The following is a 27,111-nucleotide window of genomic DNA, read 5'->3' on the forward strand; positions in this document are numbered from 1 at the left end:
CGCAAGAGGGAAGAGATATGGGAACATATGTATATGTATAACTGATTCACTTTGTTGTAAAGGAGAAACTAACACACTATTGTAAAACAGTTATACTCAAATAAAGATGTTAAAAAAGAAAAAAAAAAGAGAGAACCCTAGGACAAATGGTAAAAGCAAAGCTGTACAGACAAAATCACACACATAAGCATACACATACACACTCACAAAAAGAGAAAAGGAAAAAAATATATATATATCGTTGCTCCCAGAGTCCACCGCCTCAATTTTGGGATGATTCCTTGTCTATTCAGTTATTCCACAGATGCAGGGTACATCAAGTTCACTGTGGAGATTTAATCTGTTGCTCCTGAGGCTGCTAGGAGAGATTTCCCTTTCTCTGTTCTCACAGCTCCTGGGGTTCAGATTTGGATATGGCCCCGCCTCTGCGTGTAGGTCGCCTAAGGGCGTCTGTTCTTCACTCAGACAGGACGGGGTTAAAGGAGCAGCTGATTCGGGCGCTCTGGCTTACTCAGGCTGTGGGGAAGGGAGGGGTATGGAATGAGGGGTGAGCCTGCAGTAGCAAAGGCCCGTGTAACTTTGCAACAGCCTGAGGCGCGCCGTGCGTTCTCCCGTGGAAGTTGTCCCTGGATCACAGGACCCTGGCAGTGGCGAGCTGCACAGGCTCCCAGGAGGTGTGGATAGTGACCTGTGCTTGCACACAGGTTTCTTGGTGGCTGCAGCAGCAGCCTTAGCATTTCATGCCCGTCTCTGGTGTCAGCACTGATAGCCGCGGCTCGCGCCTGTCTCTGGAGCTCGTTTAGGTGGTGATTTGAATCACCTTTCCTCATGCACTCTGAAATAATGGTCTCTTGCCTCTTAGGCAGCTCCAGACTTTTTCCCGGACTCCCTCCTGGCTATCTGTGGTGCACTAGCCCCCTTCAGGCTGTGTTCATGCAGCCAACCCCATTCCTCTCCCTGGGATCTGACCTCCAAAACCTGAGCCTCAGCTCCCAGCCCCCACCCGTCCTGGTGGGTGAGCAGACAAGCCTCTCAGGCTGGTGAGTGCTGGTCGGCACTGATCCTCTATGCAGGAATCTCTCCACTTTGCCCTCCGCACCCCTGTTGCTGCACTCTCCTCTGTGGCTCCGAAGCTTCCCCCCTCCACCACCCAGGGTCTCAGCCCGTGAAGGGGCTTCCTAGTGTGTGGAGACTTTTCCTCCTTCACAGCTCCATCTCAGTGGTACAGGTCCCATCCCTATTCTTTTGTCTCTGTTTTTTCTTTTTTCTTTTGCCCTATGCAGGTACGTGGGGAGTTTCTTGCCTTTTGGGAAGTCTTCTGCCAGCGTTCAGTAGGAGTTGCTCCACATGTAGGTGTATTTCTGATGTATTTGTGGGGAGGAAGGTGATCTCCACGTCTTACCCTTCGCCATCTTGATGGTCTCTCCTTCAGCCCATTTTTAAATTGTTTTTTTTTTTTTTTTTTTTTTATTGTGGTACACGGGCCTCTCACTGTTGTGGCCTCTCCCATTGCGGAGCACAGGCTCCGGATGCACAGGCTCAGCGGCCATGGGCCATGGGCTCAGCTGCTCCGCGGCACGTGGGATCTTCCTGGACTGGGGCACAAACCCGTGTCCCCTGCGTCGGTCGGCAGGCGGATTCTCAACCACTGCCCCACCAGGGAAACCCTGGATTGTTTGTTTTTTTGATGTTGAGTTGTATGAACTGTTTTATATTTTGAATATTAAACCATTATCAGTCATATCATTTGTAAATATTTTCTCCCATTCAGTATGTTGTCTTTTCATTTTATTGATGGTTTCTTTTGCTATGCAAAAGCTTTTAAGTTTAATCAGGTCCCATTTGTTTATTTTAGCTTTTATTTTCTTTGCTTGATATGTCTTGGTGTGAGTCTGTATGGGTTCATCTTGTTTGGGACTGTCTGTGCTTCCTGTACCTGAATATCTCTTTCCTTCTTCTGTTTCAAGAAGTTTCAGCCATAATTTCATCAAATACATTTTCAACTCCTTTCTCTTTGTCTTCTCTTGGAGAAGAGGTGATGTGAATGTTGCTATGCTTGATGTTGTCCCAGAGGCCCATTAAACTGTTCTTATTTAAAATTCTTTTTTTCTTTTTGCTCTTCTGATTGGTGATTTCCCTTGTTCTATCTTCCAGGTCACTTATGCATTCTTTAGTATCACCTAGTCTGCTGTTAATTCCTCCTAGTGTGTTTTTCATTTCAGTTACTATATTCTTCAGTTCTGCCTAGTTCTTTTTATATTTTCTAGTTCCTTGTTAAAATTCTCACTGTGCTCATCTATTCCTTTCCCAAGATCAGTTAGCATTCTTATTACTAATGCTTTGTACTCTTTATGTAGTAAATTATTTATCTCTCTTTTATTAGTTGTTTTTCAGGTTTTTTTCTTGTTCTTCCATTTGAAGCAAATTTCTGTCTTCTCATTTTGCTTAACTTTCTCTGTCTCTATGAACTTAGGTGAAACAGCTACCTATCCTGGTTTTGAAGGGGTGTCCTTTTGTAGTAGCATTCCTATACAGTCTACATGTGCCCAGTGGCTTTGGTGGGAGAGCTGGATCTGAAGTAAGCATGAGTTGTACCTTCCCACAGGGTGTGCTTGCACCTATCTCCTTGTTAGGAGGTGGAGCTGGAAGTGAAGGGGTTAGAGCCAGAGCTGGGTGTAAGCTGGGGCTTCTCCTCTGCTTAGTGGTCAACATCACTCTATCAGGGACAGTGTTGGGTATCTGGCTGCTGGAGCAGAAGTCCTGAGGTTTGGGTCTGAGCTGGTTCTCTTCTCTAAGTGTGTGTTCTTCCCTTTCCCAGCATTGGCACCTTCATCCCAGTGTGGAGCAGTACTGAGCAAGAGGTCTTTAGAGCAGGTGCTTGGTGTGGACTGGGGTGCATGCTGGGGTGGTCCTGTCATCAGTCACCTTTCTGGACCACTCCTGATTTGCTGTCTCGCAAGTGCTAATAATAGCTGCCCTTATACTGTTCAGATGTCATTCCAGGTGGGAGCCAGCTCCATCCCCCATAACCGCACACTCACCTTGGCTGCAGCAGTATTTGCCCTAGTGTGGAGCTACACCATGGAGCAAGAGGAGCCAGGGCAGGTGCTCAGCTCAGTCTGGGGCATGTGCTGGGATGGTCACAGGAAACTGAGCCAGAGTCCCGGGCAGTTTGAATCTGCTTCCTCTGCCTTGTTTCAGGAGTAATCAAGTGTGTGCATGCTTTTCATGAGCAGAATCTAGGTTTCTTACAGCTGTGTTTTCAGTCCCACTGGTTTTCAAACCAGCTAAGGGGACTCGGCCTCCCAGTGTTGGACCCTAGGGCTGGGGTGCACAATATGTGGTTCACTCCACTCACTCTCCAGGGAGGATCTCTAAGCCTGTGTAATCCCCTCTTCTTCTCTGTCCCTTCCCAGTGGCTCAGGTCCCAAACTTATTGCTTCTCTTCCCTTCCTATCAGACTTTGTGTGGATTTTTCTTATGGCATTGGTTGTACGAGTCCTTCTGCCAGTCTCCAGTTTGTTTTCAGTGAGGATTGCTCCACATGTATTTTTGCTCCAGGTGTATTTTTGATGTGTTCATGGGGGAAATTCCCCTAAAGTAATTCATCTTTTAAAAGGGAACTGAAAAATTTCACTGTTGCAACATGAGTTTTTAAGGATTCAAGTATTACTTGAAAATTCCTTCATTACCACTTAACATATTTGCATGTGAGAGATGAAATATAAGAGCAAGTCTTCTTATTAAGCTATTGGTTATCTTCTGAGGATTACCTTTCTAATACCAGCTAGCTTCATGCTCCTAGGTTTAATGTTCAGCATAATATAACTGAACTTGTAAAGATATCCTGATGTTAAAATCTTACATTGTTATTTTAGGCCAAGATTTCTCAAATTGCCCAGTTATTAGAATTAGCCTGGAATACTTGTTAAGAATAAAGCTCACCCTCTCCCCACTCAGAATCACCAGATGGTGAGGGAGGTCTAGCAAACTATTTTTCAGTGTCCTGGTGCTTTTTATCATTAGGCAATTTTGAGAAATTGCTTAATACCAATGATACTTACACTGAGTACACCTAGGGAACTTATTTAATGTGTGTTTCTGGATTCCATCCCCATGTGTCCAGATTTTAAAAGATGTGAGTGGTCCATTAACCAACCACGCCTGGAAAAGTAGGGGCTCAGGAGGGTCAGCGTCAAGGCTCCGGATCATCAGAACGAGGTCTGTGGTCATCAGAGATTGACAGTTTGTGGAGCTTGGAAATCCCAGAGGGCAGGCAAGTGCTGAAAGGACATAATAGGAAAGAGCCTCAAGCCAGGAGTCATGGCATTTATCAATTATGTCACTAGAACAATGCTCAGAGCTTGAGAACATGAGCCTGACTTTAACATGAAGTCCATATGAATCAAGGTGCAATTTGTATGCCTGTTGGCATACAATGTGGACACTAATAGGTCTGGATTTGCAGGGTGAGCAGCAAGATAGTTGTAACTGGTTAGGAAATGAAATAGCTATAATTATAAGGAGGTGCTGATACTTGTTGAAGAAAGAGGGAGGGAGCTATAGTTGCCAGTGGTTTCTGATAATCTAGAGTTCCTTAGTCCCAAAATATCTTCCTTTGTAACACTTCCTCAAAGAGTGGTCTTCAGATTGCTTATGTAAGCATCACAGAGGGTCGGGGGAAGTTATTTGCTCTAAGTGCAGGTTTCTGGGTCCTACCTTAAATTTGTGGATTAAAAATCTGTAGCAGTGAGACTGGGGAATAGCCTTTTAAATAAGCTCTTAATGATTCATATACATACTGAAGTTTTAAAAATCATGACCTCATCAGAGGCCCTGAAGCCTGAAATATATCTAGACAGGCATTTTACCTGGTAAAATGCAAACCCGCTGGGAAGGATAATACATTATATAGATTATCAGACATTAAATGAATTAGCTCTCTGGAGGAAAAAGGAGCTGAGATAAGAATTTGATTGAGGAAGGGGAAGGAGGAAGTAAATGAAAAGCAAAGGCAAAGGAACTTTCCTGGTTGGGTTTACCTGAGTCTGGTTTTACCTTTGTATGGGGGAGAAACATTCAGAGGGATAGGACACTTGGGGTCTTTGAAGATGGGCTCCAGTGGTACCTTCAACCCAGAAGCATGCTGGTGTGGCTGTAGCCAGTCAGCAGGGTGTTTCTATCATAAAATGAAGAGATGTTTTATGGGAGAGTATAAATACCCTCCTGGAAAACTTACTTTAGTGTTTTTAGAGTTCCTTAATAACTGTTATAGTTCTAGCATTGATTACTTTAAAGACCCCTGGAGCCTATTATGTTTTGCAAGGTACTCTGTTTCTAGTGACAGTTTCTTTTGAAAGAAATATTCTAGAAAGGAGAAAAAAATTTAAAAATTCAGCTCCCATAGTTTTTAGACATATTCTGTAAGAATATCCAGCAATCATTTTTCTAATCTAGCCCCATAAAACAACCATCAGATTTTAATTTGGCCTCTTGAATGTACCTAACATTCTAAGCAACAGCTGGTCCACTTCTCATTATAAATTATTGAATTGATATTTTGGGTTAATATTAATGCTGTTGTGGGTTTGATGTCAAGTGAGCATGAATCTAGGGACCCATTATTTTGGGGTAACCTGATGAAGTTGAGTTTATTAACTTGTAAAAGCAAAGGATCAGTTTCTTCCAATCTCACCGAGATGCAGATGTCTTGTGTAAGTAGGTAGAATTTGTTATTGATTTGGTTGCCTGGACCGCACCAGGGTCCTAGCCCAGGCCAAGACCACTTGTCTCGGCGGGGGAAGTTCTTTTTTTGCTCGGATTTGCACAACCGATAATAAAATGCTAAGACTGTAATAGTGCAAGCTTTATTCAATGGCCAAAGAATGGAGAAGTGGGAACTTAGTTCGCAAATCAACTTCTCAACCTGACTGAGACACCATATATATAGGAGGGTTGAGGTAAAAGGGAGGGAATTGAGTAAAGAAAGGGAGGGATATTCATGACTTATCTGAGAACAGGAGTGTGGTTTGGATCTGGAACTGAGGCAGTACTCCTTTTCCGTCCTTGTATGAGCTCTTCTGGTTGTTGTCATGGCAACTGTCAACTGTCATGGTGCTGGTGGGTGTGTCACTTAGCATGCTAATGTATTATAATAATCCTATAATGAAGCTCAAGGTCTCCTGGAGGTCAGGTCTCCTGCTATCTTGGGCCTAGCGGGTTCTAAACAGTTCTTGTTTTTCTTTTTGCAGCTTCCTCCTTCAGATAAGAGCAGTTAGTTTCCATTTGAGGGAGGAGCAGGGGTATGATTCTGGGGCAACAGCCTGGTAATAGTAGGCCATCTACCTATCAGGTTGAGAAAGCCAGTGTATTATTTATTGCTGCATAACAAATGACTTCAAAACCATGGCTCTTTAAACAATAAACATTTATTATCTTATAGTTTCTATACGTCAGAAATTCAGAAACAGCTTAGTTGGATGATTCTCGCTTGGAACTTTTCATGAGGTTGCAATCAAGATGTGAGCCAGGGCTGCTTTCATATAAAGTCTTACTGGGGGCTGGAGGATTTGCTTCCAAAGTGGTTTGCTCATGTGGTTGGCAAGTTGGTCCTGGCTAACAGTGGTACGCCTTAGTTCCTCCTGACGTGGACCTCTCAACAGTCTGCTTGAAGGTCTTCATGACATGGCTACTGAATTGCTAATAATCCAAGACAGAACAAGGAAGAAGTGGTAGTGTCTTTTATTTCTGTAGCATTTGTTATACAGGCTAGCCATGATTCTGTCAACCTAAATAAACCTAGGAGGCAATAAACAAGTGAAAAGTGTTTACTTGGGATCAAAGAATTGCAATTCAGGGCACACAAGTTTGGGTAGCAACCCAAACAGTGTCCTGCTAGGGAGTAAAAGTCACGGGTTTTTAAAGGCAAAGAAGGAAGGTTTGCATTACAAAGAATTTTAATTGGAGCTGGAGGCAGAAGCTAGTCTTGGCTAAACAGGACTGAGTGCTAAGGCTATCACTAGAAGGAGGTAAGTTTGTTCCTGTGACAAGTTGCAGGTATTCTTGCAAAGTCCTTGGAGTATTTGTGGTTTGGCCCAGTTCAAAATTTCATGGTTCCACCAGGTGAGGGCGTATGTAAGGTCCACCTCCTTAATGGCCTCCCAGCTCCATTTAAAAACCCCTTTACAGGGCTTCCCTGGTGGCGCAGTGGCTAAGAATCTACCTGCCAATGCAGGGGACACAGGTTCGAGCCCTGGTCCGGGAAGATCCCACGTGCTGCGGAGCAAGTAATCCTGTGCACCACAACTAGTGAGCCTGCACTCTAGAGCCCACGAGCCACAACTACTGAGCCTGCATGCTACAAGTACTGAAGCCCACGCACTTAGAGCTCATGCCCCACCACAATGAGAAGCCTGCACACCGCAATGAAGAGTAGCCCCTGCTCAACACAACTAGAGAAAGCCCATGCACAGCAACGAAGAACCAATGCAGCCAAAAATAAATAAATAAAATAAATAAATTTATTAAAAAAAATAAAACCCCTTTACATAAGTGACTCCATTTTGTTTCACATTTCTCAGTTCAACGTGGGAGAAGACTACCTGAGTGTGTGGGTATGAGGAGAACCAGGAGGCAGTGATTACTGGGGCAGTTTTGGAAGGCTGGCTATTACAATATTGATATCACAATATCATATTTATTACACTATATTTATATAGTATATGCTTCTTTAAATTAGAATCATAGAATTTCTCAGGCTCCATTTTCTTTTCTTTTTTTTTTTTGTGGTATGCGGGCCTCTCACTGTTGTGGCCTCTCCCGTTGCGGAGCTCAGGCTCCGGATGCGCAGGCTCAGCGGCCATGGCTCACGGGCCTAGCCGCTCTGTGACATGTGGGATCTTCCCGGACCGGGGTTCGAACCCGTGTCGTCTGCATCGGCAGGCGGATTCTCAACCATTGTGCCACCAGGAAAGCCCTCAGGCTCCATTTTCAAAGTAAGAATACTATTTGCTTTTAGATTCTTCTTATATAGTAGGCTCACTATTTCTTTCTTTCCCTTGGGAATTTTTTTCTGACTCCTGTGCTGTGGAGACCAGATGAACAGCTTTTGGTATAAGGAAAATTACAATTTCTCTCTTATTTAAAACCATTTTAGGGACTTCCCTGATGGTGCAGTGGTTAAGAATCCTGCCTGCCAATGCAGGGGACACGGGTTCGAGCCCTGGTCTGGGAAGATCCCACATGCTGCAGAGCAACTAAGTCCGTGTGCCACAACTGCTGAGACTGCACTCTAGAGCCTGTGAGCCACAACTACTGATCCTGTGTGCTGCAACTACTGAAGCCCTCGTGCCTAGAGCCCATGCTCCACAAGAGAAGCCATTGCAATGAGAAGCCTTCGCACCACAAGAAAGAGTAGCCCCTGCTCACTACAACTAGAGAAAGCCCGTGCACAGCAACGAAGACCCAACACAGCCAAAAATTAAAAAAAAAAAAAATTAAAACCATTTTATGATGATAGGCTACATTTAGGTTTGTTTCAGAAAGTTCCTAGTTGTGTGTCTTTGCATCTTCCACTTTTAGTTTTATTCTTTGGCTAGCAGTGAGACTCCATGGATTTAAAAAATCAAAAGGAATATTTTTCAGGACTTCATGTAGTGCAGTTTTTAAACCTATAAATACAGTTTCTACTTATGCATGTCTTCTCAAGTTGTTCAAATAAGAATATTTATGTAGTGTTATTCCTACACTTTCAGGAATGTATTATAGAAATTACCATTGAAGAATTCATTGTTTTTCTGACAGTAACATCTTTGCTACACCATTCTTAGTGGAAATTTTCTTGACAGCATTATTTGTGTTCGATGTCTGGAAGTATCTATAAATTATATTCAATTCTCTGAAAATCTCAAAGGAAGAGTTGCTGTGATAAAATTTTTGACACAAATATTTCATATTTCTAGCTGTGGCAGCAACTTCACAATTCTAGAGGGAAAAAGTGAATGTGTGTGTGTGTGTGTGTGTGTACACAAATAACTCAGATACATGGATGGTGACTTCTATTTCAAGAAGATAAGAGGAAAAATCTTTATCCTAATTTGTATTTTCTAGCTTTAGAAACACATTTCCCCTTGCAGGTGTGGTACCATTTACAGGTAGCAAAGAATTATGATCCCTTAATTATGAGCCCTTAGTATATATGCTTGCTGACTATGACTTTGTAAATGCTCCTGGGAAAGTTGAGAGAGGGGCCTTAGAAGCTGTTGCTGTGAATGTGAGAAAATGCCTACTGAAGCCAGAAGATAAACTGTTAGTGGACCAAGATCTTGTGGACAACAGGATGCTTATGAAATATTGAGTAAAAAGTTGAATTGGGCAAAAGTCATTAGAAAAATTTGTATTGCAGTCAGATTAACATGATTCCTTGGGCTGTTAAGTTGGTAATTATGACATAGTATAGAAAATTAAATAAAGTATTTTCATGTGACTCAATATATGAAATTTAGAAATGTGTGGGATTTAGAAAAAGTGTTTGAAAGAAAACTGAAGGTTCTTGTTTGACAACTGAGAATGATAAACTTCTATTTGAATTGATGATCTCAAGTCTGTAGACTTACTAAGTTGAGAAACCAGATCACAGATTAGTGAAAAGAATGCTAGAAGTTTCCTAAAACAGCCTTCTTAACTTTACAGCTACTTTGTGGTATGTGGGATAGTTCTTAACCAAAATCTTTGCTCCATACAAGTTTACCTGGGCAGGAGTTGAAGCAAAAGATTTAGCCCCAAGCCTATAGTTTCTCTTGGGTCTTTCACCAGCTGCCATTTTGATGCAGTATGAAATGGTAGAGGAACAGTATCTTTGGAGTCAGAATTGTGTTTGAATCTTGGTGTCTGCCAGTTGCTAGTTCTGTGATCTTGGGAAGGCTACTCAATCTCACTGAGCCTCAGTTTTTTCATATAAATGAGGGATAATAGTACCACCTCAGGGCCAGCTATAGCAAAAGGAAAATACTAGCCTCCTTGTCCAAAAAGCAGGAAAAAAAAGTGCTATAAAGTGATATATAAAGCCATTTTTCCATTATAAATATTTTATAACTTAAAACATAATGGTATAATCATTGTAAGTTCAGAAAAATTAAATTTCAAATTATTAGCATGAATTTTACCATTCATCTTTATATTGTATAATGCCAATATATATTTATAATATATAATTGTAAATGCAAGCATAAAGGCATTTAATTTGTATGTGGAATCATTGGTATTTCATAGGTTGTTCATGCATATATAGTTCATTCTTACCAGAATAGTAGGGAAAAAAGCTGCACAAAACTAACTTTTAATTTCACTTCTTTATATGTGTATATTATACCAATACACTCTATGTCTAGCTTACTGATGAGCAAGAAAGGTCTGAAATGAACTCAACTATTGGTGGCCTTATCTTTCCCATTTTTACTATGTCATCATATTTAGCATTAGTGGTACTGGGAAGTAACATGATTAAAAAAGGATATGGTTGGGTTCCTTGGTTGTTCATGTTTCTTAGAACACCATTACCTTCTGTTTGTGTTCCAAGCAAGGCCCCATTCAAAAGGGTAAAGCATGAACTCTGATCTGTCAGTGACCCTGCTTACACAGACACAGATGTGTCATAAGGAACATGAGCACAGAATTCTGGTGGAACCACTGTGCATTGAGTTTTAGTGAGACTCAAAGTGAAATATGCGTGTTACGGAAGCCATGAAGGCTATGTGTGAATGGAGTGGCAAATTATAGCTGACACATGCATGTATTTGTTTCTGCTCATATGCATCCCCCATTGTCCCACTGAACTTCACTTACAAAACTTGCTCAAAATTAAAATCATTAAGAATTTCAAGATGGCAACAACAGAGCTTTTAAGAGCAGGGCTCTATCTGATTGAGTTTGCAACATGCCCATGAAGCTGGCCCTGTACCTACTTTATAACATTGTTAAGTCCCCTAGCAGAGTACATAGTTGGTGCCCAATAAATGTCCTTTCATTTTCTTATAGAAATACGTTAGATTCCTTCAGAATAGACATACATGTTGGCAGGACTCAGAGCCTTGATGCCCAGGGGGTGATGAAAACTACTCACCTGTTACTTTTTATGAGAGGAAAAGCACAGAATGATTTTTCAGGTTCTTGAGAAACCAATTGAAATTGTTCTGTACATTTGTCCTGATTCAGCCACCATGATTGGCTTGGTCACTAGATGAAATAAGTAAAGAATATTTGCTGTGATTTGCAGGGCCTTATAAGTCTTCCTCCCCACCTCAAATCTCTCTCCACTATTCACTTGCTGTAGTGATTCCAGGTTCGCCAGTAGATATTCATTCCTCTGGGTTAATTAAAGTGCTGTCCTATTTTAAAATTCTGAAGGTAAAACTACCGTGTAACTGAGCATAATGGGGTTTTGTTCGAATCACTTAAAGTACTTAGAAAGAGAAAAGGGCAAGGTTTTTATGGGAAGCATTTTGGCTTTGACAGTCATATTTACCCAGAATTTAGAAAGAAATAAATTCCTTTAGAGAGGGAGCTGGAGGAATCAGTGATAATTCTGACCAAGTCCTTCTATATTCCTAGGATATAGTAATGCTTTCTTCAGAGGTCAACTTTGGACCATTGTGAGTTAGATCAGAAGCTTTGTTGGAGCAAATGCATAGTGCCAGGAAGAGCTTATTAAGGCTTATCTTGGCTCTGTAAGTCAGGAGAGGGCTAAAAGGATGCTAAGTTCTAGGATTTTGGTCAAGTTACTTATCTCATTGGAGACTCTTTGGCCTGAATGTTCTCTAAAATGTATTCTGCCTCCCTAATTTTCCAAGTAAATGCTTTTGTGTTTTCTCCCTCCTCTTTCAGCTATCCCTGAACTTTTTCACTGTGGGCCTTCCCAAATAGGCATTGTGGCTTATTAGTGGGCAGAGAGTATCTAGAGGCCTCAACTAGAAGCTGAACTTATAAATTCAACCATCCTGTTTGGGGAAAACATTTGAAAACACAGATAAACTTGGGAAAGTAACAGATTAATCAATAACCTCAGAATTACTCTATTGTGTTTTTCTGTGGGCCATCCCCTACCTAAGGATTTTACAATTTTTATCTCATTTATTTCTTGCTCTGTTTGAGTTAGGTTCTTTTTATTATTTCCATTCCATAGATAAAAGCCTGGCTATGGAAGGTAATATTGATCATTATTGCCCTCATGAAAATTGGTTTATTGGCTAGGGTATTATTTAGTTCTTGCCACAATAAGGCTGAGTAACAAACCATCTCAAAGACTCAGTGTTTTGCAAAGACAAACATTTATATATTTTTGCTCATAGGGCCGTGGGTTGTCTGTGGCTTTGCTGGGTTTTGCTGGGATCAGCTGCATTTACACATACCCAAATTTTCTCATTCTCCTTGGACCAGCCACTACCTGTTATTTCTCTCATGGCAAATCAGGAGCACAAAAGTACAAGCCAAACTATGCAAGTATAGTTAAGGTCTCGGCTCATGTCATGTCCACTAACACTCAATGACCAGAGCAAAGCCAATATCAAAGGGGAGGAAAGTATAATTTACCCATAGTGGGAGGGCACTACAAAGTGACATGGCAAACAGTGTGGCTGTATAATCCTACAACAGGGGAACACTTGGGACCAATAATCCAGTCGACCTCTAGTTGGGAGTAGGCACTGAGAGAATGTGAATCGCATTGGGCAGGGAAGGAGGGAGACAAAGAGAGAAGGTGAACTATGATGCATGGTGCACAATGTAGCAGGTCTGGCACTAAGCAGCAAGAGGGTCCAGACTAGGTGGTGGGCATGCCAGAAAGGAGAGTAGCATCCTCTCATCTCCTTTTTCAGAGCCCAAACCAGATTGTCTACTTTGAAAAATCTATTTATGGGGACCGTTCAGAGAGAACAAGGGCAGCATAGGACCCCAGGGTCCATTTTTGAACCATTACATTATCACAACCTGGAGGAGTATTAGGTTAGAGTTTGTGGTCACTGCTTATTCTCAGTGGATTTTATGATATTCATTAAAATTCTGGCCTGCATCTCCTTCATTGTGGCACAAATAATATTCTACGTAGCTTTCCTAAAATGTCTCACTGCTCACAGCAATGAGGATGGTTCTTAATTTAAGGGCTATGTTTTGCATCAGAGTCTAACCATTGGTTCCTTTGAGGTTTTGACAAGACTATTTCTGGGAAAGAGTTACCATATTATTGTCCTAGCTGCCACAGACAATATGAAGTTCTAACAAAATTAATAGCATTTTCCAAACTTCTCATTTGTAGTTCAGGGAGATATTCTAGCCTTTGCAGGGGAGGGGATGAGATTGGAAAGAGGGGCCAGAACCAGATGATAAAAGGCTTGGGGAATTCATGATAACAGGTTTGGACTATATGGAGGTTTATTGAGGGAAGAAAAAAGGAGGAAGTGAAATGCTAAGATTGATTTTTTTAGACAGATGGCTCTGACAGCCTGGGAAAAATGGATCTGAGAGGAGACAGTGGGTAGGAGGTAGGGACACCAATTTGGAATTTACTGTGATGTTTTAGGCAAGAGGTTGTAAGAGCAATCACACTCTCATTCTTGGGAGCACCAGTTTCAGATATCCTTTAGAGACCATCTGTCCCTAACATCCTCTAGTACTTTCAATTCTAAAATGACAAAATCATGGAGGGCTTTAGTTGGAAGTACCATCTGATTTTCAGATTGGTGCTATTTAAAATAAGCCTTCCTAAAATGCCTCACAAAATGTAGGTGCTCACTGTTTACTTAAAAAAAAAATTGAGTTCTATAAGCAAACTGACTGCTTGCTTTATCTCTCTTTGGTTGTTGTTTATGGAATGAAAAAATATGTACCTTGTAATATGCCCAAGAAGAAAGAAGGCTTGTTAAGACTCAAGTCTATAAGGGGTAAAAACATGCCCTTGTTTTTGCTGGCTGCGGGTATTATCTTCTTGTCTATAAAGGCCATGCACCACCTCTATGTCAAGGAAGGGAGGGGTGGTATGCTGTGCAAAAGGCAGATATGCTGTTAGCTGGGTCAAACATGTCTAGTATCACACATGAAGCCCTTCAGTTCAGGCTAAAGCAATATATTCTGCATCATACACAGGTCAGAGTGTGGCGGAGAGTAGCCTCTTGTGTAGTTTCTCTATTTAATGCACTTGTTCAAGGACCTGGGGCCAACCCTGAAATTTGGCAGAAAGTTCTCCTCCTGGATCCTTTTTTTTCCCATTGTTAAAAAGCAGTGCTCATTCTTGGCAGTGCCATCCCAGGCTCAGTGATCCATCTTTGCCTTGGACTCTTAGATGGGTCAAGTGTGCAAATGCTGCTGCTGCATTGGATTAAGGTCTGCTGGAGGGTGCCCACTAGCTCTTCACATATAAAACTTGTGGAATTGCCATGTAGGCATGGTCTCCTTTTTCAACGCGTCTCCTGTTCTATTAACACCTTTGCTTCTTATTTTTTCATCCCTTCATGTGGGTGTGTGTGTCTCTTTCAACCATCCTTAAGAGTTTGACTGATTAGTATCATACTGGGTATTGTGGGGAAGTGAATCCTGTGCCCCAATTTGGAACCTGTGTCAGGCCTCGGAAGTTGTAGTTGTGTTTCTGCTTTATCACCTTGCCGTAGCTTAGTTTCAGTATCTTTTGCTAAGTAAACTAAGAACCCAGTCCTGTGGAATAGAGCCCTCTACATCAGCTCCACAAAGGTTGGAAGAGTATCGGAAAGCATCACCCTGATAGTGCTGCCCACTTCTTTGGCTCTGCTTTGGAAACTGAAAAAGGGATTCTAACTGATGAATTTCCAAATGTCAGGTCCTCATTCAATAACCTCACTATTTTCTCTAACTCTGTGGCAAGACTCAAGCTCTTGTCTCTGGATCCAGGCCCTGTTCCTAAGTGCCATTTTCTCCTCACATTTACGTTGAGCAATCCCAATAGCTGTCACATAAGCTGCTTGGGTGAGATTGAACTCTTCTGGCCCTTTGTCACTTTCCCTAAAACAGAGGTCATTGAGTATGATATCAGGAAGTGGAAAGCGAAGCTGGTGGCTTCTTTCTTAGTGACAACTTGTGTGTGATAGGAAAGTATTTCAAAGTATGCATCTATGTACCTAGGGGTCATCTCATCAGATTCTTTCACTTACAACCTAAAGATCTTTCCCATCCCCTGGTGCATTCAGATAGACATGGGTCACCCAGAAACACAGGATGTAAACACTCTATTGTTAGGCTAAAAAAAGTTGATGGCTTAAGGAGGAATTGTTTGGAAGCATACTTGCTGAGATTTTAAAAAAACATTCCTAGTTATATGTTGTCATGGGTAGCAAAGAGTGGGGGAGAGACAGAAATCATGGATAAATGGGTGATGTTTCTGAGGCAGGACCAAATGCCTCCATGTATTCAAAAAATTTAATGGCTCATTCCATTCATTCATGATAATTTTTGCTATTTCTGGAGCCAAACCCAAATACCATTGAAGAAAGCTGTAGCCTCTCAACCAACAGGGCTGAATATTTTCAATGTGCTTTCCTCCACTCACCTCTGATACAAGAGTGAGCACTTTAGGTTTATACACTTCATGGCTCCTGAGGATACAGCTCAGGGGGGAACTAGTCTCAGGATGTCAGTCATGCTGCCTTACCCTTGGAGACTCATCAACTTCAACATTCCAAATTGTTCCCCCTTCCTTGCTGGGTGGGGCCCAAATTGCCAGAGGTTGGGGTTGGTACAAAAGAACATTTGTATCTCTATTGCTACATTCATCTAATAACAAGTTCTGTCATAATCTTCTTCTTTACTGGTTTAAGGTTATATGTTTATGACTTAGTTTATCATAGTTCTGTTACTACAATAGTAACATACTATTGTATGAATACATGAATCTAGGGATGATTATTACCATAACTCTATAATTCAACTCTCCCAAGCTATTGCTAGTGCAGCCAATTTAAAGAATGATATGAAGATGTGTTATATTAACCCTACACATTATGATCATCCTTCTTAGACAATATATAAATAAAGGAAACTGTCCTTGTACTGGAAAAGGAGGCTACAGATGTTTTGGGGATATAAAAGTGATTGTAATGATAACTCAGTGTGGTCGGGAAGAGTTTACGGAACATTAATGTTAGATGTTTTGTGCCTTCCCACCGTCTCATGCGAGGAGAGGAGAATGTTCTACCTGTCCATCCTATCCTAAAGTTAGGGCCCCCCGAAATTCTCTTTTGGAATTTGAGGTCTTTACTATAGGCACTGGTGCTGTCTTCTTGTCTGGAGCTCTCTGAGAGGCAGAACATATAGGTATAACCCACCCCTGGAACTGGGAGAGGGATAGCAGAAAATTGGCAGGGTGCAGCCTGTCAGAGGAGGCAAAGATAGTCCCTAGATTCCTATGGAGCTGAGCTTGTCAGAGTTGATATTAATAGGTTTCCCCGAGGTCTAGAGCATGCTAAAGAAAATAACCTGAGGCTGTAGACTGGCTTACTACCTCCAAGGCTTTCCAGTAGGATGAAGAGACCTGATACAGAGGCTGTGTGGACAACTAACTGGGAGCTGAGCTAGCAAACCACAACCTTTCTTCTGACACTAAGAGGTTATGGAGAGACTGCCCAGATGGATGCTCAACAACCTTCAAACCAGCCACAAAATAGAGCCAGCGACCGGACACCACTAGCACCAGAAGCCAGATCAGTGGGGATATTCCAGCAGCTGGGACCAGAAGAAAATGGACTGTAAACAAGCTGTGCATCATGTCTCTTATACACAGGCTCTCTGTCTTTACTGACTTGCTGCCAGGATGCACCACGGGCTGGTTTGTCTAGGAGTTTAGTGGGGGAAGGAAACTCAAAGAGAAAACTTTGAGCTGTGAATAGTGACTGAGATAGTACTTGAATTTCATTGAAAGAGGAGGACCCAGTTTTAAACTAAAAGTGACTAAAAAAGTCCTTGTGTTTGACTGTGTTTATCAGAATAGAATACATGATCTATTGTGGGCAGATTGGGAATTCAGAGCCAGAAAAGTATATACAGTTGTATAATAAGTAGAGTCTCATTTTGGGGGTTACTATCTTGTTGATGATTCTTCAATTCATAGCTGCTACAACAGTGACCTGGGGCTCACTCTCCCACATCACCTGGCAGAGCCTTGCCTCAGTCTGTACCTGCTCCTATGCTGGAAGTTCCACCAATCCTGATGGAAGGGATACGGAGTGACAGGGGACAGATTCACAGCGTCAATAGGATTGAGCTGAATGGTGTTCAGGGCTGGCTGAGCTATAAAGGATGAGAAGGAGCTAGCCACCTGGGGAGTCACGTGAAGAGTGGGAGACCAATCAGGAGTTGTCCTTGATTCTCCCCTTTTTCTCATGTCCTTAAACTCATCTCCAAAATATAGCTGGAATACACCCACACCACTAGCATATGCAAAGGTTCTGAGGTGGAAAAGAGCTTTATGAGCTACAGTGGCTGGAGGTCTCAGAGCAAAGGTGGAGAGTAGTGAAGACATAGGTGGGGGGTTGATTTTATAAGACATTGTGGGAAGGTTTATTCCACGTGAACCAGGAAGCCATGGAAAGGTTTTAAGGAAGGAAATGGCTGGTTCAAAATATGTGTCAGGGTTGCTTTTGCTTCTGTGTGGGGCAATGGTAGAAGGGAGAGCAAGGAGGAGGCAGTTGCAGGAATCTAGCTAAGAGGTAATGGTCACCTGGTATGCTACAGGCACAGAGCATCAAAAGACGTGTGGGTAGAGTCAAGATCTATTTTTGGTTGAAAGGCATTAGAGAAAGGGGGGAATTTAGGGATGACTCTCTGGTTTCTGGCTTTAGTAACTGGATGGGATGCTGGTGCTACCCTGTACAACTGATAGATAAAATGGCGAAAACTCCCATTTTGAGTATGTTAAGTTTGGGAAGTTTGTAAGACCTGCGACTAAATGTTTCAAATGGCCTGTTTTTGTCTGAGTCTGGAGCTCAGAGAAAAAGGTCTGAGCTAGAGATGTAAATTTGGGAATCACTAACACTCTAATAGTCTATAAATCTATGAAAATTGGTGAGATCACTTAGAGAATGAAGACAGAGAAGGGTGCCCAGGAATAACCCTTGGGCACTTCAAAATTTAGAGGAAGAGCCAGAAAGTAGATGGAGGAGAAATGACCAGTGAGAAAACCTGGAGGGACAGGAGTCATGGAAACAGAGAAGAGAGGGATTGATGTTGGAAAATAGTACTGGAAAGTAGAATAAGATAGGAACAGAGAAAAGCCCATTGAATTTGGCAGCTCTGGTGTTGATACTTCAATATAAGTGATTGGTTATTTTTCTTCATTTTTGGTTTTTAAACTGTTCATTGATAAGGAAGTCCAATAACTTATAGGCTCTAATCAAATAGAAAATTTTAGACACTTTATTGTACATGAAAAATTATTTTTATAAATAACTGGCTCTATATTGTTTAACGACTAGTTCTTGGGAATTATAATTGTCTCCAAGGGTATTCTAAGGAAACTCCTGTATTCAGCAAATTTTAAATGGTGGAACTTTCTAGCCTTCATGGCAAAGAGGAGTAATTTTGAAAAATTGAGCCATTTAGCATACACCTCACATTATACCAGGTGGCAACCTGGATTTTACCTAAGTATAAAGTCAGCCCTCTTTATGGACTCAGTCTGATAATAACAATATAAACACATACATGGAGGCTGAACTAGTATAAGTATACATTAATAAAACAACGTTTATGTGTGCTAATGCATTTCTGAAAGCAGTTTTGTTGGATTAAAACAAAAAGAAAAGCCTGAATTATATTTCAAAATCCATTTGGTGATGGAAGAGAATTGGGTTAGAGGCAATTACCTGTCAGTTCCTCTTGAAGGTATGACTTGAAGATCTCTTAGGGCCACACAGAAAAAATTATCTGGCAGTTCTGCCTCATAGCTAAGGTGGCAATGAAGGTGACAGCTGCAGACCCTCTCTGGATGACCTGGGGCCCACAGTGTGTCTTATTTTATTCCATATTTTTTAACATCTTTTTTGGAGTATAATTGCTTTACAATGGTGTGTTAGTTTCTACTTTACAACAAAGTGAAACAGTTATACATATACATATGTTCCCATATCTCTTCCCTCTTGCATCTCCTTCCCTCCCACCCTCCCAATAGGACACGCAACAAACATCCACCTCAAATGAAAGGGAGGCCAGTGTCTGTAGATGTAATACTTCCCTCTACCTAATGGACTCTTGAATTCCTGAACCCCTTGGTTCTGAATTCTTTAGTTACTGCTACTATGAGAGCATAATGGTAGAAACATATTCTCTTTTGTGTGTATGGTCTCTCAGATTACAAATAAAGCTGCATTTCCCTTTTTCTTTATTGTCAATTAAGCTTAAGTAGTAGCATTGAAAGCTCTCTCCTTCTCTTTAGGTGTTAGCTACACTTGAAAATTTGTAATTGCTAACACTTAAACACGGAGCACAACACAAACCCATCTCAAGCTGCTGACCATCAATTATTTCAGACAGCTGGATTCAGTCTTGGTTTTCCTTCTAAAGTCTCTGCTTCCTGAAACACACGAGCTCTCTGTTGGTAGCATCTTTCTTAATTCAAAATCAAGTCTTAAAATGTCTAAAACATATATAAACAAACATACATACTTACATATTTTAATTATCATTACTTAGGTGTTTCTATGGCTAGATTGGGATAAGTTATTCCAAGTTATTCAATTCAGTCTTTCATTTAGTTTGTTTTGTGAGTAAATGAATGCTTTTTTTTTTTTTTAAAGAAGATGTTGGGGGTAGGAGTTTATTAATTTTATTTATTTTTGCTGTGTTGGGTTTTTGTTTCTGTGCGAGGGCTTTCTCTAGCTGTGGCAAGTGGGGACCACTCTTCATCGCGGTGCGCGGGCCTCTCACTATCGTGGCCTCTCTTGTTGCGGAGCACAGGCTCCAGACGCGCAGGCTCAGTAGTTGTGGCTCACGGATCTAGTTGCTCTGCAGCACGTGGGATCCTCCCAGACCAGGGCTAGAACCCGTGTCCCCTGCATTAGCAGGCAGATTCTCAACCACTGTGCCATCAGGGAAGCCCCAAATGAATGCTTTTGTAAGGGGTGGAAACAAGGGGAGTGATGTATGAGTTGGCATCTGACCTTGTAGAAAGGGCTTTGTGTGATGTGCTTCAGACAGGAAGAAAAATAATTTACAAAATGTGTTTTTATTGTTGATTTGAAAACCTTGACTTTTGAGGTGGGATATTTATACAAATAGAGAATGGGCTGGTAATTCAATTTCCTAATCTGCAGTCTTTTACTGCAGAACTGAGTAGGGGAGCTGAGCTGATCAGTGTTTAGGTGCACGGATGGATTAGGCAAAGGATAGAGAATGGACTTGCTTAGGGCATCAGCAAAAAACCATCTGCCTCCACTACTGAAAAGAGAATTCTGAACCTGAACATTGTAAGTAGAACATTTAAACAGAGGCGATTTTAATTTTAGTGTATATGTGATTTTTGTATTACTTTGAATAATTACATATGAAGGATCTAATAAATTCAATGTTTATTTAGGCCTCTAAAGGACCTAACCTGGCCCTTGATTGGCAGATGGTAGTCCTCTATAGTGAAATTTGGAGGTATTTCAAGGGTGTCTTACCTAAAATTATCTAATGAAGATTTTGCGATTTAGACATTGCCTTCCAAGTATAAAGAAGTGGAGAATTTGCTTGCCTGCATTCTGGTGTGTGTGTTGGTGGGGGAGGGGTGGGGAGCTTCAGATTCTCATGAGAATAATAAATAGGGCAGGGAATGAATTACATTTTCCTGGAGGCTGTGACGAGGTTATAGTCTTAATACACTAGGTTTAGTATTTATTTAATATATAGTATATGAAGCATCTTTTTGCTAGTTGGGATATAAGAATCCTAGATTAGGTAGATATCAGTTAGAGAGTTAAGATGACTTAAATATGCTTTTATGTCTGTGATTACCAAAGTAATATGCAGTTATTGTAGTATTTTGTAACCTTGTAAAGGTATAAAGAATAAAATGAAAATTACTCATTCCACCACCCAGAGGTGGTTGCTGTTAATTAATATTTGTGTGTGTGTGTGTGTATGTGTGTATAACTGAAATCATATTTGTAGCTATATGTGTATATAGATGTGATGCTTGGATTCCACTCTTTATGACATACTTTTTGATGATAAAAGAATATTTAAGACCTTTTTTCTGCTTTCTTTTTTACATTTGTGCTATAATGATATTTTAAACCAAGTTTTAAAATTTTTGTATTACCATAGTGCTTAATATAGTGCTAAGCATTTTTAGGGCTTCAACAAATTATGATGTATTTATGGATGACAGTTTTTCCAGTATAATCTTATTTTAGTTTTTAATGCCCAAGAGGTATTCATCACTATATACACTTCCTTTAGAGTAAATTTTGTTGAGTAGTTCATTTGCTACCCCAGGGCTATCTCAGGTCAGAGCACTTACAGTTGGGAGTTTGGCATGACTAAATAATACCTTCTGTCATTTTGTGCTTTGATTTTTTGATAACTGGTCCAGCTTCAGGTTCATAGAATCTTAAGAATCACTTATATGTCAAATGAAATTTGCTATGCCACTTTATGATTTTGATCACTTGCAAATGTAAATGATTCACTAATTGCTTTCCTTATTAAGGTCCTTCTTATCTTACTCATGCAGTCATAGATGGAAAGATGTCAAATGGTTCCACAGTTGCAGTTTACTTGAATTTTGGTTTAGAAGGAAAAGCAGGCTCATCTTAGGCCACTATGACTAAAAATTAAAATGAACAAAAGAACAATAATACAAGCATTTATGGTCTTTATGAAATTGAAAAGGAAAGACTGTTTCAGAAAACAATCCAATTAAACTGTGAGACATGAGATAAGCTCTTTAGAGGCTGACAGTTATTACAATTCTTAGACAATTCAATTTTAGTTAGGAATAAATGGTGAACCTGTTGGTTTTGTCACATAAAATACAAATGGGCAGAATATTCCACTATGCTCTTCTAGGGTGGATTTCAAATCACAGTAAAAACTTCTCAAGAAATGTAATATAAAATTGGATTTTGAAATTCATGCTGTCTTGGAGTGTGCATCTGTGTTCCAACAATTTAGCTAATCCATTTTAGGATGTAATGACTGAGTCAACAAGCCTGATGAATGCATTATAAGTGCAATCACAAAGTGGTAAAGAGACATGACATCTCACTTTTTTGTGAAATAGAGTCCTACTTTTCTCTTCTATAGACTAGATAAAACAGACCTTTTCCTCTTGACGATTTCTTTCCCATCTGTCAATTACAATTTTTTATTGAATTCCTATGTATTTTCTCCCTTTAACTGATTAGTTTTAACTGTTCTGAACAAAAAGGTTTTCATATAATTTCCCGGAACCCCATGATCTATTTTAATGATTGAAATATAACAGAAGTAGAGGATAGACAGCAAGATCAGGAGTTTCCTCTGCCCTCCTCCTCTTCCTTTCCTCCCAGGTTTCACATGTTTCTCCCACCACACGTCATGGGGAGAAAATGAGGTCCTCAGGCCTGCAGCAAATTAGCTGCAGGACAATATGAGAGCTTCCTGGACACCTGAGACTGCATAATAGTCGTTTAACCTGAAAATATATGTGGCAAGAGGAGAACATTCAGACTATTTTAAACATGAAAACGTATTTTTTTCCCCTTCAACTCAGTGTGCTAGACGGATGTGAAACAAATATCTTCCTTTGCCTCCTGAGAGGGTTTGGTGATTAAACACTCTCTGCTCATGAAGACAAGAAAACTAGTTGTTTGGTGGCTAAATTGTGTGTTCAACACTTATTCAAGGGCTATTTATCAAGTGTCTATCACAGATCAGGCATTATTCTAGGTATTAGTTTACATTTTATATAAAAATAGATATCTGGGGAGAAATGTATAGGAAGAGCTATACAATTAGAAATACAAATATCTGATTTTCAAAAAAGTGCTATAAAGAAAACAAAGCAAGTAAAGGAATGAAAGTTGAGGGATTGAGGCTCCTGGGGGGAGGAAATTAGTTGAGGTAATGACTTAGATTCTGGGTTTAATCAGTCACTGTCTTAGTTTATTCAGGCTGCTGTAACAAAAATACCATAAACTGAGTGGCTTATAAACAATAACTGTTATTTTTCACAGTTCTGGAGGCTGGGAAGTCCAAGATCATGGTACTGACAGATTTGGTGTCTGGTGAGAACCTGTTTCTAGATGGCTCTCTTTTTGCTGCAACCCACACAGTAGAAGTGGCCAGGGAGCTCTGTGGGGCTTCTTTCTTAAGAGCTCAATCCCATTCATGAGGGCTCCACTCTCACGACTTAATCATGTCTCAAAGGCCCCCACTTCCTAATATCATCACATTGGATATTAAGTTTCAGCATATGAGTTTTGGCTGGGGGGTGGGGGGAGAAAGGGGTGGGGAGGATACAAACAGTCAGACCGTAGCAGCCACCAAAGTGTTTTGTTAAAAAAGAGGGATGACAGGGTTTGAGGGAAGAGGCAGGGTGTCCCGGAGAAGCTGGAGGGGCCATGGGGATACCGACTGAGACTGAAAGGAGAAGGGGATCCGTGGGGTATTGTGTGTAGGGTGCACTGCCCTGGCCTCTGTTCCAAAGGTGTAGCCAGACTAAAGAGGGGAGTTTGTGTGAGCAGGGAGACAGCACCCAGGGCTGGGTTTCCAGCCTCAGCAGACTCTCATGTCCCATTTGTGACAAGAAAGCTGGCGAGGGCTGTTGGATTTGAAGGAAACCGTGAAGATCAGCTCACGGGCATGACCTGTTCAGGCAGCTACCCAATGTCCAGAGTGACCTTCCTTCTGCATTGGTGTTAGGTAAGACCATGGAGCCTTGGGTCTGCCCTGGGAGTGTGTGTGGGAGCACTGAGAGTGCCTCAGGTTTTCTCCTGGCCAAAAATTATACTGACGCATAGTAAATAGAAGTGATTTTTTTTCTTTCACATGTGAGTTTGTTGAATGAGATCCATATTGGCTGAGATCCATAAATGACTTTCCCAAGCTGCATTTTATCCTCTTCTGCCCCCTCCAGTCTCATCCTACTCAAATGGAAAGCACATTATTTGCCGATTTCAATCTGAACATTATTTGAACAATCTTGTTCTCTAGAGTTTACTAACGATTTGACCTTTTATGGCAATATTTCAGCAGCTTAAGAAAAGTTCACTGGGGTAAAAGTTAATTTTACGGCAGAACTTTATGATCTATTTTACATGTTAAAGTGCTATCTGTCTTTAAGGAAATCTAAATTTAAGTCTTAATTTTTAAACAATTGCTGTTTCCTTTGAAAAGACGGTGGAGAAATAGTTTGCTTTTGATGTCACTTTTTTATTCTGGAGGTCAAGGTATACCCATTTTGGGGCAGCTTTGGAATTTGAGAAAGAAAGGTCTAAATGACAATTCTTGTCTCCCCCTCAGAAAAATGGTTGTGAAGAGGTTTCCGTGCTAACATTTATTATTTTACAAAATGATTGTGGGTTATGAGTCATTGGATTCTAGCGTTTAAAAATCTGTGGCTAGAAATTTTATGGAGGAAAACAAGGTTGATATTTTACTGAACTGCTGTGAAAACTTTTCTCCTTCTTTCCTTGCAAGGAGATGCAAAGGCATTTCAATTTGTCTGAAACAGTAATTGGGGTAGGCTCAGATAATGCTGTATCGCCTTCTTATTCTCACTCTTCCTTAATATGTGGACTCAGGAATGATTCGAGTCAGATAGCGGGGGATAGTCTCCTTGAAAATAATTCTCCCTGCCTTAGGCCCTAGCTAAAGCATAACCTCCTATGCATGTGAAACCTTCTCTAGACCTCTTCAGCTACATTTATCACTCTGTCTTTGGAGTTTTCTCATTTCCCACTCTGTGGTGGGAAGATTGCCAAATAACCCTCTCCCCCAACCTTTTCATGAGAGAGAGACTCTAGCTCAAAAGGATACAACCTGAGCTGGGGCCATTACCTGGGAGGCAGGATGCAGCTGTGTAACTCTCTCTGCCTTGTCGCAGCCCAGCTGAACAGAACCCCAGTGTTCTGAGTGAAGATGGGTTGCCTGTTGTTTCTTCATGGCAAGCCAGAGTGCTACTACCGGAGAAATGTTCTTTTTTCTACATTGGAGACTTATTTTTCTCCAGAGAAAGCTAATGTTTGTCCCTGAGAAAAGTGCTTATTTAATTGGTACCCTAGTAAGAGAATCAGCAGGCTTGCCACTCTCGCAGGAGGAAAACTGGAGCTAGAATTGGGGGACGCATGTTCACTTTGGTTAAAGAGCTGCAATAGGATGGGGGTAATATCACTACCTGATGTGAGGAAGAAATTGAGAATGGCTTTTTTTACGTGTGAAGTAGGGAGTGGGTGGCCAGGCATATCAGTCAGGGGAGCAGAGGGTATGGGATAAGGGAATTATTATAGGAATTAGACCTATACAGTTGAAGAGCTGGGCAAGTGAAGATCTGGAAAGGGAGTTGCTGGTTCAGAAAAGAAATGACTCACTGGTCCATCTGAGAAGCTAAGCATGTCTAGCAAGCAGAGTGGGACTGTGAAAAGGAAGGTCTGTGGTGGGCTCTTGCCTCTGTGTAGCTACTGCCTCTGGTGAGCCTGCAGCCAAATGTCCAGTGGTGGGCCTGCAGTCAACAATGTCAGCATTTGGGAAGAAAAGTTGGACACGGATCAGAGGAGAGGGGGGATAAAATAGAATCTGCTGGTTCCTTCCACATCCGCCCATCTCTGTATCTATCAACAATGACCTTCAGAGAGTAGTGGTCACTGCTTTCCTCCTGCCTTTCAAATCTCATGCAGGTTCTTCTTTTGTACAACCTACCTCAGAACCATACAGGGAAGGGGAACCTGGGAAGTATAGTTCCTTAGTTTAACAGTTGCAACCCTCTCGCTCCCCACAGCAGGTCTGTGAACCTCAGGGCAGTGGGCCTGATCAGAATCAGAGGGAACTACAAGGTGGTCACCTTCCTTGTGAGGGATGAAGGCCAACATCTTGAGATGCCTCACTTATATGGTGCATGTAAAAGTCCAGATTAACCGGGATGCTAATTTTGTCCATCCTGCATGGTATTTCTCTTTTGCACTTCCCTTCAGTAAAGAGCTTCGTAATTACATTGCTCTCTAATATGTTAGTCTTCTGGAGGCTCAAAGGACAAGGTGACAAGGAAGGAAGGACTGTGTATTAGTTAATCATGATTTTGATAGTAGCAGAAAACCCAGTGAAGAGTAACTTAAACAAACAGTGTTTTATTTTTTGCATAAGGTAAGAGGTCAGGATGACGTCTGTCCTGGGCTGGAGCAGAGGCTCAGTAAGGTTTCAGGACTCAGGTTCTTTCACTCTTTCTGCTTATGGTTCTCAGCTTGTTGTTTTCTGTGCTTGTGCTTGTTGCCTCATGGTCTCGATATGTCTGCCTTAGTTCCAGACATTACATTTGCTTTTAAGACAGGAAAAAGGAGAAAAGGGCCAAAACCTTTCTCCTATCATGGATACATCTTTCTAGGCACCCACTCTCAGACTTCCCCTTCTATCCTATTGGCCAGAACTGTGTCACACTGTTACCTCTAGTTACAAAGGTGGCTGGGAAAGACCTTATCTGTCAAGGGAAGGTGTTACCATGACTGCTTCAAATTGATCATTATTCAACTCCTGGACCCACAAAGGGAAGCCTGAATTCCCTGATATTTACCTAAACACAAAATTGATGTTCTGGTTACACAGAGGGAAGAAATGGTAGTGGTGGGTGGGGAGGATGTCTGTAGTAGCCAAAGAACAGTGTCTACTGGAGGGTGTTTTGTTGTTTCTCATTTCCTCCTGGATCTCAAGAGGGAAGGGAGCATCTACCTACAGAGCGGACTGTGATGGAGAAACCCTCTTGGCTCTTAGTGGCAGCAGAGTCTACAGAACCACAACTCTGAGGTCCTAGAGAAAAATTCACCTGCTGTGGAGAAAATAGGACCAACTATTCTGAATACTGTGACCATTAACAAATGGCATCCTTTAAACTGGAAGGGGTGGTAGTGTGGTTGGCATCTGGGTTATATC

At 41.3% G+C, this 27,111-nt stretch overlaps 1 protein-coding gene across 1 annotated transcript in view; it reads left to right on the forward strand.

Moving 5' to 3' along the window:
- LOC131753537 (RING finger protein 228-like) overlaps positions 1-17,679 on the forward strand; it is a 58,550-nt gene extending 40,871 nt beyond the window's left edge. Inside the window, exon 3 of the mRNA XM_067028511.1 lies at positions 16,533-17,679. The gene's annotated coding sequence lies outside the window, so the exon portion shown is untranslated. The remainder of the gene's footprint in view (positions 1-16,532) is intronic.
- The last annotated feature ends 9,432 nt before the right edge of the window (positions 17,680-27,111 follow it).

The sequence above is a fragment of the Kogia breviceps genome, chromosome 3 (genome assembly GCF_026419965.1).
Source record: "Kogia breviceps isolate mKogBre1 chromosome 3, mKogBre1 haplotype 1, whole genome shotgun sequence".
Lineage (NCBI taxonomy): Eukaryota > Metazoa > Chordata > Mammalia > Artiodactyla > Physeteridae > Kogia > Kogia breviceps.